The 12,191-nt window shown below is 38.7% G+C and overlaps 1 protein-coding gene across 7 annotated transcripts in view; it reads left to right on the top strand.

Annotated features, from left to right (window-relative positions):
* CLYBL (citramalyl-CoA lyase) overlaps nucleotides 1-12,191 on the top strand; it is a 218,978-nt gene that overhangs the window by 119,856 nt on the left and 86,931 nt on the right. The gene's annotated exons all lie outside the window — the stretch shown is intronic.

Below are 12,191 nucleotides of genomic sequence, written 5' to 3'. Positions count from 1 at the left end.
TCTACTATTCTCCCCTTTTGCTGATTACTTATCTATTCTTGACTCAGCCCTTATATGGGTTCTGAATGTGTGTGTTTCGTTTCTCCAAGAGAAAGGAAGAATCCAACACAATGTATTTAAAATCATGACTGTGCATGTATAGATAAAGAGATAGTCACAATTCATTTTACCCATGATATTTGTTAGTTTGGATAAGTGATTTATTCCTAGAAATGTGTAAATTTTTCAGGCCAGTAAGAAGCAATTAGGAATTTATTCCTTTTACCCTGAGGTACATTAAGTAGTGGCCTTATCTCTTCTGGGACAAGTGCCAAGAAAATAAAAAACTAATCTTCTACAGATAAATCACCATTTTCCCTACTTAATTAAAGGGAAACTGCCCATGGAACCTTAGGGTTGCCCCTTTTGGCTGACTTCCTCATGGCCTGACCAGAGAAATGAGCCTTAGAAAATGTCCAATCGTAAACAGGTACAAAAGGTTCTTGCTGGGTGGTAGCATAATGGGGGCTTTTCATTTTGGTTTGCTTAACTTTGTTTGCCAGGTTTTTGTAACGAACATGGATTTTTTTAAATATTTAGGTGAAATATGTAAATCGCTATAACAATAATTAGCATTTGCATGGAACTTTTTTAGTTAAAAACATGCTTTTGCTTGACCTTTATCCAGTCCCTATACAGTGAGGTGGGTCTGGGAATGGATTGTGGGGCTGGGGGACAGAGGAGCTGACCATCTCAGCTTGTGTCTAAGTGAATAGTTTCTGGTCCTTGGTGAAAAGGGTGGCTGTACTATACAACTTTCTTGATTAATTGCTTTTCTTGGAGATTCTAGCAAACAAATATTAGCTTTAAATTTTTTTTAAGTTGTTTTCTAGCATCTTACTAATGATCAAACCAAGGCTTTCCAAGTATTTGGAAAAAAATTAGAATAAGCATGTGGAATCTAAAGTGTCTACTCAAGGTCTTTGGCATGCACCAAGGAAAACACAATTAATCTTCTTTCTCCCAGAGATTAAGGTAAATCAGCCCTTTCTTGAAGGATATAATGTGATTCCAGTATTCTCCCTTCCAAAACTCACGTAGTGCTCTCTTAAGATTAGATACTAAACTGTAATTCCAGTTCTGTGTGACCCAGGGCAATTCACTTTACTTCTTTCCCTCAATTTCTTATCTATACTGTGGGATAACAAAATCTTCTTTTGTCAGGGACAGGGATTATTAGGAGGAAAAAAATTGATAAAATGCCTGTGAGTGGCTTGATTTCCAATAGGAAATAGATTAGATAAATCCTGCAGTAATCATGATTAGAGGGGAGTGTATTTTAGCATGTAGCACAGTGAGGCATTAGGTGACCAGATAAACTTCTAATTACATTTCTTCACACATCTTGAGGCTATCTTCCCATACCTACCTGAGGCTGTTTCCTGCCATCCAGATGAGTTGGAAATATGGTCTATTATTGCCTCCCATTTCCCTCCTGTTCATCTGTGTTCCTAAGCCATTCTTATACCCAGTGCTCATGCTTATATCCAGAACCTAAGGAAGGAAAGGAGAGAGAAGAGTTTATGATGGGCAAGCTGTGCCCGCCATCTTGGCATCTGTGTCTTCATCAGGGCACTCCAGTTCTCCTAATGCACTTAAACTTCACATTAATTGCTACACACACTGTTTTATGCATGCTGAGATTTTAAATTTCCCTTTCTTATCCACAGAAAGTTCTGGAAAGCCAGGCTAGTACTTGTTAAAAAAATTTTTTTTCTTAAAATTTCTATCCAGTATTTCATTTTATCTCATGTATTTTATTTCATAGCCCTAGCCAGGCATGGTCTTTTTGGATTTTTTATTTCATCATCCAACATTTATATTATCTGAGCAATTGACCAGTATACTGTATGAAACTTTAGCAAGTTTCTGATGGAAATGTTGAAGAGGTTGGAGCCAAACACGCCACTAGAAACTTCTGATCCAATTTATTTAACAAGCATTTATATAGTGCTGACTAAATGCCAGGCACTGTTCTAAGGGTTTTCTGCATGACAACCCAGTGAGGTGATATACTCCTTCTACGCTTAAGGAAGATGAGGCATGGAGAGGCCAAGTTCATGAATCAATACTGTGAATATAGTTATCAACCACACAACTCTCCTAAACTCAATCTTTTCACATGGATATTATAAGAGATTTTTCTGTAGTGCCATTTCAAAATGAAGATACTTTCCCTACCTACCTGTCTAGGAATACTTTCTTCCCCCACAGCTCCATCTCGCCAGAAAAGTGAGGTTAGTTAGGTGAGACTTGATTGAAAAATCCATGTCAGTATCTAGCTGTTATCACCTTCTTTTTGAAGTGATACCATTTACTGAGAGTTTTTTTTCTATGTAAGCGGTGCTTTTATTAAATGCTTCGTTTTCTTATTTTATTGAATCTTTACAGTAAAGTTTTGAAATATGTCCAAGGTCACAGTACCATTAAATGGCAGAACCAAGATTTCTATCTCCTAGAATTTTTGCCAGTGATCAGCCTCAATTTTACCTGTTGACATATTCCATGATTAACTTTTCCCCCCTTTCTTGGAAAGCTAGTGCCTTGACTTCTCTTTCTCGTTTGTCACCTTTGTGTACAACTTGGTTTTTCAGAGATTATGGCAGCAATCCTGTGTTCATATTTGCAGATTCTTTCAGCGTCCTGGGGTTGTAATCCATTTAGACCTAGGGACTTTCATTCATTTGCAATGTCCAGATAAATCTGACACTTCTCACATATCTCATATACTTTTTTCTGTCTTGAAGTTCACCTCTTAATCATATTTTTTATTTGAATATTATTTTTGATGGAGGAGATAGAATAGAGACCATTTTCAGTGTGTTTATTTCATATGAAACACATATTAAACCTTTCATTTCAGAGAATCTAGTTTTATATATAGTTTTGCTAAACTGAACTGTTATTGCCTAATTCAACTTTCTTGGGATTATTAAAATTTAGTCACTTCATTTTATATCTCATTTTATTTTATTTTTCAAAATTTATTTCTTGATTTTAGAGAAAGAGAGGAATGGAGAGAAAGAAACATCAATTTGTTGTTCCACTTATTTATGCATTCATTGGTTGCTTGTTGTATGTGCTCTGACCAGGGATCAAACCTGCAAACTTGGTTTATTAGGAGTTGAACCCACAACCTTGGCATATTGGGATGATGCTCTAACAGAGTTACTGGGCCAGGGCTATATCTCATTTTATTAATAGACTAACCCAGAATTTCATTTGATTGACTCTGTGGAGCATTGGCTCCTAATGAAAACAATAGGAGTTCCCAGAGCAGTTTATAATTATGTAATACCTTTCAGCGGGCTCTAATCCAGTTTGTGTTTAAGTAGTTCCTTCATGTCAAGGAAGGCACTACTAGCTCACCTTCCCAGGCATGGGTGATGAAAAGACTGTCTCCACTTCCCTCTTACCTTCTCCTCATGGTTAAATGCATGAGGAGATAGATGCAGAACTGTCTAAGCCCCTGCTTGCTGGGACACAGTGAAAATAAGCCAAGTAGTCCCAGATTTCTGGTGAATCTCCATGATACTTGGGGGAGCCAACAAGGTAGAAGCGGAGTAACTAGGAGTCCAGGGCTGCTATTTTTATTTATTTACTTACTTAAGTATTTAGTTATTTAAGTTTAAATATGTAAATGTAAACAGTCAACATTTAAATGAGTATTGAGTAACTACTGAACTGGGTATCATGGCAAGCAGGAGGGGAACAAATATGGCTGCATGGCCCCTAACCTCTCATAAATCAGAATTAAATTCACTTTTTTTGTTGTTGTTTTACATTGGCCTCTGGAAAATTACCTTACATTCTTATGATCCCAGCAATGCATTAAAAAGTACTTTTGCTGAAATGTATCCATTTTATACTAAGATGGCCCTTTAGAGAATATGATCTGCCATATTGCCAAAAGTAAAGTACCCATTCTTTTAAAAAAAATTTATTGTAAACTTGAACAGAATTAGTATAAAGTTTATTCTTACATATAAAAAGCCAAATAATTATGAAATAAAGCAGCCCCCTAACTATTATTTGATTTCCCCTCTCCAGAGACCATTCCTTTTACCTCTTCTAGCTTATTCTTGGGGAATTCACTCACATATCTCTAAATAATATACTTCTTGAATTTTTCCCCAATTTTAGGCATGATATTGACTCCTTCCTATAGGATTTATTTCTGTCTCCACTATCACCCTATCCCTACTGTGTGTGAGCCATCCCTCAGTTGTCTCAGTAAGACTACATGTAACTTTGATGAGACTAGTATTTAGTATAAAAACAATTTAGAGTTGAACTATGTTATAATAAACTGATTGCCTTTCCTTTTCTGCCAACCTGTTGTTTTCTCTGGAGTTCACAAGTTCACAGTTTCCCCCTCCTCCTCTCCCTTTCCTCCCCCCTCCTCCCCCTCTTCCCTCTTCCCCTTTTCCCCCTTCCCCCTCCCCCTCCCCCTCCTTCCTCTTTTTGCTGGCTTAGTTTTCCATTCAGTTGTCACTCATTTAACACCCACCTCTTCAATGATTGTCTAAATCTCTTCATAATATGTTCAGAAGCATCCAGTATTTTACCAGTTTCATCTCTGTGAAATCTCTCCTTGATTCTCCTGATCCCCTCAAGTCTGGACTGCATTCCCTTCACCTTGCTCTTGTGTTAGATACCTGTTTTCTGTATCCTATGGCTTTGCATCTCTGGGTATGTTTCCTTGTTTGGGTGAGGACAGCCTCAAATAGTTCCTGAGAGAAGGTTTCCCTCTGAAGCACAGAGGCAACTTATATAAACATAAACTCATTTTTTTCTATTTGATTTGTAAAGAGCAGGGATAGGTTAGGAGTTTATGGTCATGGGAGGTCTCATACTGACCATTCGGGAAGTCAAAGAGGAACTCTGAATTGTGATTCAAGAAAGGATTTTCTATAGGAACCTAAACTAATCTGGGCTGTCACTGTGGGCAACTTACCTTGATACCAGCAGTATGGCTCAGTGAAAAGGGTAGGGCACTTGGCAACAGAAGGCCCACTTACATTTCCCTATTTTAACCCTGTCTAGCTGAACTGGAGCCCTGTCATCTCGTGAGCCTCTGTTCCTTATCTGTCCCATGAGATTGGTGATGATGAAACTTGCACTGCCCGCCATAGGGCAAGCTTTGAGACTCAAATAGAAAAGCACTGTGTAAACTCTCAAGTGCTAAATAAATGTTGCTTTTTATTAAAGCAGTAGTGTCATTTTTAAAGGAATAAAGCTTAGAAAATTTAGGAGAATGGATAGTTAGCATGTTCCTTAAGATGTCTCTTTCACATAGAGGAACATATTTGATGGTCAAGAACACAGACTTTGGAGCCAAACTGTGTCTGGATTCTGTTAGCATGTCATCCTAACGGTGTGACATTGGGCAAATTACTCCACCTCTCTGTGCCTCAGTTTCCTCTTCCATGAAAGAAGGGTAATCATGCTAAAAATAATATTTACTCCACAGAATTATATTAAATGGGCTGATTTTTTTAAGTACTTAGAACAGTGCCTGTCACATAGTAAGTGCTATATGCATGTTTGATAAATACCTAAATAGCAGTTGTCTTAACTATACTCCTCGGCATGGGTCTGATGTATAATTCAAGTCTCTGATGATTGTTTACAATGCCAAGGTTTGCTGGTATTGATTTAGATGTTGGATTCCTGCCTGCCATAGGGTAATATATTGGCACAGGTAGGAGTTTGCCAAGTTTGCTGTTGTTTTGACATTCTCCCCCAACTATTGTAGACAAAGAAAAGACTCTAGAGACAGCAAAATACCACTTTTTCTCTCAAGTTCCCTCACAGATTTCTTAACACTGTGGGGCTAGGAAAAGATATCTTAGATCTTATTTTTTTCTTCAGGAAACCAGAGAGAAAATTATCTTTCTTAAGCAATTGACTTTTACTTTGCATTTCTGTGCCAGGTTCTTGAACAGTTCTTGGCAGAAAGGGAGTAAAACAAGGGTAGAGGGAGCTGGCCAAATCTGCCTGTGAGGGCCTGGGCCCCGAGAGAATGATTCGGAGCAAGAGAAGGCTGGGCTGAGGGCTGGTCCTGAGCAAGACTGGCGGGACTTTCTCCATGTGGGAAACAGAGGCAGGAGGACTGTCATGGGAGGAGAGCTGCCCTCAGCAGAGTGTTCAGCAGAGTGTCTGATTGGAGCAGGGACTCCCTTTCCCACCATCTTCTCTGCCTGGCACAGAACCTGTGGCTGCCAGGAGGGCTGACTTGTCCAAGCTGCCTTCCACTGTGAAAAGCAAGAAGAAGCCATTTGTCCTCTTAGCAATGGTCAGTTTTTCAGAAGTTCCATAGGATCACCCCTCTGTTCTTTGAATGCTTCTGCTCCTTCCATCCGTCTTGGGTACCAGGACACACGTGAGGCCTTAAGGAAGGTTAGTGGCTGTAGAGGCGATGGGAGTGTGATGGTGTCCCCCCACAGTAAGCCACTTTCAAGGTGCCTCTTCACAAACAATTCATACAAGGACTCCTGTCAGACTCTGCAGAACCTGCAGTCATTGCATTTGCAAATGAGTTGCTCATTAAGAAACACCAAATATCCAGTTATTGGCTTACTATTAATTTTTGAGTAATATGAATGATTTCCTGACACTCACTGTTTTAAACCAGTTAACTCCTGAGTTACTCTCAAATACCTCTAATTGCTATCCACATGGAAAATCCTTTTCTACCCCAAACATATGTATTCTATTTGATTTGTGCTCTCTTGTTTGACTGCATTTTCAGCATGTGCACATACATACTTCTGCACACTCATACATAGACACTAAAGCCCCATTTGTACTCACCATATGCACACACAAATCCATTTGGTTAAATTTTAAATACCTCAGTGCTGTCACTTTGAAATAAATTAGTAGATTAGCGAGGTGTTCTCTCCCCACAGGGAGAAAGCTAGCTGACGGGCAATGAATGATTAAATGTATACAGGGGTGTGGGGAGCTAACTCCTCTTCAATAGGGGTGTGAAATTAGGATGGGAGGGCTCCTCTCCCAGGGGCCTTGCCTTTATTAAAAGACTTAAGAGCTTGGGAGATTTCTTCAATAGGAATTGGGGTTTCTGTGAGTCTTTTGGGAACAGTATGGAAAGCTGAACTGTGCTTAGCAACGCTGCAAGGTCTTTTTGATCCTTAAAGTTTCTGATATAAAAACCTATCCAGGTTTTTATAAAAGTAGTAAAGTGTTTTCAGTGTTATGTCAATCTCTTCATACCCTTAAATAACCTGTCCTCTTTTGTGGAGTAATTGTTTTCAAAACCCAGAAAACAAAACAAAACAAAAGTCACACCCTCTCCCCACCCTCATTGTTTTATTCTTCAAAACAGGCATCTTCTTAATGCAAGAATTAAAATATTTCTATTATGGTTGTGATAGTCAGCAATTTCCATTTAATGAGCTCAACAGAATCTCTCTTTACAAAGAGATGCAGGCTTCAAATTGCCAGTTATTTCTTTCCTGAAATTCCTAGGAAACCAATTAAGTAAGACTGAGTATGATCTCTAATGTGATGTACCTGACTATGGAAAGCCCAGGTATAGGCAATAAAACAGATCTTTGAGCTGCAGCTCAAAATAAGGATTGAAAGAAAGAAAGCCAGCTTAAATGAACCGAAACTTTATAAAAGTGGAAACTGTAGCCATTTCCTCTGAAATGAAGTAAGAAATAGTTTGGAAACTATAGTGAAAATCATTAAACTTAACTTATTCCAAGTTTAGCTACCAGTTGTAAACCTCTTCTTTTTTTATCAGGAGTCCACAGGTGATTTTCACAAAATGAGCCCAAGAGGTTTCAGTTTGCTAAATCACTGTGACTAAAGAACCAAGTACCCATTGCCACCACCAAAATAAAGGGGAGACAGCAGGAAACCTCACAGAGCAACATGTTTTCTATCAAAGAGAATAGTGTTTTATTTCAAGCTTTCTTATTTTAGTCGACACAATTCAAAACGAAGTATTAAATACCACCATGTTTTCAATAATAAATAGGTGGAAATATTTTAAGGCATAGTTCAACATTCTGATTTAGAGAGATAACTAAAAATAATAATAATAATAATAATAATAATAATATCACATTTTTGCCATGTATTTTAAATATATTAGAGCTTATCAGGTTGTTGTTGGTGGTAGTGATAATGGTATAATTCTTATTCTATACCTGCTGTGTAGATTGGGGAAGATGATGTATTTTTTTTTGGTTTTTTGTTTGTTTTGTTTTTTAAGATGATGTTTTAATGGGAAAAGAAAAGGGGTAATTGTCAAGTCAAGAATTAACCCAACACATAGCCTGTCTTTCTACTAAAGATATGCTGTCTGTTTCAAATACATTTTTGCAATTTTCCCCATGTGATGCAATTGTGCTAGCCATTCATTGGTCAGAAATTAACCTCCAAAAGTTGACATTTGGGCCCTGAATTTCCAGTCAAGGCTAGTCTAAGAAGCAATGTGTTCTTTGACAAAGTATTGATTAGCTCCAGATAACTAGACCAAAAAGACCTTTTGAGACATCTGTCTGAAGAGCAAAAACCTAGAGAGAAAGATGAGCCAGTGAGCTGGCCTGAGATGAAAGTGGGCTTCCCAAAGACTACTCAAGTTTTTTCAATAGACGATAAATTTTTGGAACCTTCTAGGGCAGAAGAACAAAGCTAGGGTTAGGACCCAATAGGCTATTTCACTAAGCCTGTCATCCATATTGTCTAATCTCCCTTCCCTAGTACCAGGGGAAGGTTGATAGTCTGGCCCAGCTGGTGCAGGGTTGCAGTGTGCAGGGGTTATCAAGAGCCCCTCTTTCCTGGTTATAATGTATGGGTGCATGGGGGAAGGCAAAGTAGGCAGAGCCAATAAATGGGAAAAAACTGTTCCAAGTAGGCTGTCAGGGCAAAGGTAGCCTGAAGTGGGTATGAAAAACCCAATTTTGGAGTCAAGACATGAGAGTGTCTGGGAGAACCAGATCAAGAACTCCCACGGATCAGGGCAGTCATGACTCTCCGAGCTGGGAGACACAACTGGGCTTTTCCATATTTCCCCTGGAGACATATTGCACATGTAAGCCTTCAACTTTGGGGGTCAGAGGGGGGACAGGCATTATCATACCTATCTCTTGAGTTGTCTAGAGGATGACAGTCTCCTTGAATTTTTTGGCCCATTTCTGGGCTGAAAGCAATTTCCCACAATCATTTTTTCCTCCATCTGCACGTCCTAACAGAACAGACTTGGAGCTGACCATGGTGCTGAAGGTGCTCTAAGGACAATACAGTACTTAGAGACAATGTAGTGAGTACTTCCGGTGTGCCAGAACTACAGTAGTCCTCCTTTATCTGTACTTTAGCTTTTTGGGATTTCAGTTACCTGCTATCAACCACAGTCCAAAAATATTAAATGGAAAGTTCTAGACATTAACAATTCATAAGTTTTAAATTGCACACTGTTCTGAGTAGTGTAATAAAATCTTGCATTGTCCCTCTCTCTCCCACCCAGGACATGAATCATCTGTTTATCCAATGTATACATGCTGTATACACCACTCACCCATTGTCACTTAGTAGCCATCTAGCTTATCAGATCAGTTATAGAGACAGACCATGTTCACATAACTTTTATTACAATACATTGTTATAATTGTTCTATTTTATTAGTTTTTGTTCATCTCTTACTGTGCTTAATTTATAAATTAAACTTTATTGCAGGTATGTACATATAGAACAAAATATGGTGTATATATAGGGCTCAGTACTATCCCCAGTTTCAGGCATCCGTTGGGAGTCTTGGAATGTATCCCTCATGGGTAAGGGGGTCTACTGTATTTCTAAGTTCTTTACATGAACTAACTCACTTCATGCTCACAGCATCTCTATGCAAGAATTCCTATTATTTTCCCCATTGACAGGTAAGGAAAGTGGAATACAGAGAGGTTAACAAACTTACCCAAGGTCACACATCTAATAAATGAGGAAGCCAGACAGTCCACACCCTAGAGCTGCTCACTACACTTGCCAATGAGAGTTATTAACAGAGCCATACAGAACTTGTCAAATTTTCACTTGTCCAAGTATTGTCCTAGCAAGAAGTGATCCATAGTTTCCTAAATCAAGTTTCCAGGGCAGGTTGCTATGGGTTGGCATCTTGGAGGGCTAGACACAGCAGTGAAGACTGGTTGTGGGCACATAAAAGTAACTGTTCCATCTACTCAATCATGGCAGTCATCACACCTTAATGTAATGACTTGTTCCACATCTGCTTCCCTGTTAAACAGTCAGCTTTGTGAAGAGGGTGCCATTGTATCCCCCACAGCTTGCCATTGTGTCTGGCATATAGTAGGTACTCACCAAACATTTGATGAATAAATGAGTTACACATGATCAGTGTAATGATAACTTACATTACATGTATTATGTCAACATTAAAAGAAACACCATAAATCTATCAAAGTCTAAAAAAAATAGAAGCCTGTGTTGTGGAAAGTATAGCCCTTTTGTATTTCATATTTGTCATGCTCCATCTCAGGATTTATATGAAGTTTGGAGTGCACCTTAATCTTTCACAGATGCATCAATACAGGCAGAATGAAGCAAAGAGCTAAGGTCATGATTTGGACCATTTGAGTGCCTAAACACATATATGATTGAATTTTTATTAACAGGTTTTAAATCTTGTCCTGTATTTTAGATTTGGATCTTATAGTATGTCGGGAATGTAGCTCCACTGACATGAAAATCACTGAGCATCTTTGTTAGGGGTGTATAAGCATTCTGTGGTAATAGAGCTTGTTGTGGCAATTATAGCACATTACAATCAAATTTCCCATTTTGGAGCTGAGATTATTGCCTATTTGTTGTTTTATTTTAGTCAAGCCGTGTTTTTGTTGTGTTGTGTTAACATGTAGAAGATTTCCATATCTGCCATGTTAATTCTTTTCCAGTGTGTGTGTGTTTTTAAACAACACTCCACAGCTGAGTTCTTGGAGGACCAGCCTATTTTGACAGGTCCCCTTAGTCCGTGTATCACCAAGCTTGTTCTCTGCCAATATGTTTCACATGATTCTGTGGACATGTGTAGAGTGCCTGTGCAACTTGCAAACACCCATACATTATTACAATAATAATTGGGTTTTGATGCAACTGGAACTCAGTACTACCAAGCTGCCAGCATTTCCTTTTGGCTACCAGTACTAGGCAGGAAAATTATAGTCTAACTGTCTTCCTGTTTATTGATAAACAAAGTGGCCAGCCCAGCAATGGAGCCTGATTAGCAGTTTGCACCCTTGGTGAAAGGATAAACAGAACCCTACTGTTTTCTGTGTTTGACGGCAATTTGCATCTTTAAAGAGGTTGAACTGCCCTGAGATTCATGTTCAACTTCCTAGCACTTGGATATTCTTTGATATGTTACATGTCAGCCTCCTTGTTTTCCTCTCCTTCATCTTGAAACAGTATTTGCCAGCATATCTCTGTTCCCATCTGGCCTACCATAAGCTTCCCGATAGTCACCTGTCTGAAGGAGGAAGAATGGGAGAAGAAATATGTCTGTTTCACCGAGCTCGAGTTTTACATTCCCAGAAGGCCCTTTAATGCCTACTCAACTGTGTTTTTGAAGAAAGGGCGATACAGGAATGAAGAGCCAAAGACAAAAGGGAATCTGCTTCCACTCACTCTGGCTCATGGGATCATTTGGGGTCCCTTCCCCCTTCCCTTATCTTCACCCACCCTCCAAAAAATGCCCACCCTCTTTGTAAAGTGAAATATGATATTAGCCTTCTACCTTGAGTTTGGCGTAGTGTTTGTTCTATTCTGAAATTTATTCTAACCTAATTAGGTTCTTAAACTAAATGGTAACAGACCAAATAGTCAATTCCCCCTATAATTGTTTTCAAATGAAAGAAATGAAGATCATTTTAACTTGAATTTGCATGATGGAAAAGGGAGCATTAATACATGTAAACATGAATTAATCTGTTTAAATAAACTTTCCCCATAATCCTTACCGTATGTAAACAACATTTGTTCTGCCTTAGAGATATTGCATGATTGGACCCATGAGACTCTGGTTATCCCACTGAACAGTTTCCTTTTATAACTTCAAAAGAAATGTTATGTATTTATTGGAGGTTGTAGGGTGTTAAGTGTAGTTA

Source organism: Miniopterus schreibersii, assembly GCF_964146895.1.
Source record: "Miniopterus schreibersii genome assembly, chromosome: 2".
In the NCBI taxonomy this organism is placed as follows: domain Eukaryota; kingdom Metazoa; phylum Chordata; class Mammalia; order Chiroptera; family Miniopteridae; genus Miniopterus; species Miniopterus schreibersii.
The sequence above is the reverse complement of the archived record's forward strand: the minus strand, read 5'-3'. Positions and strand labels throughout refer to the sequence as shown.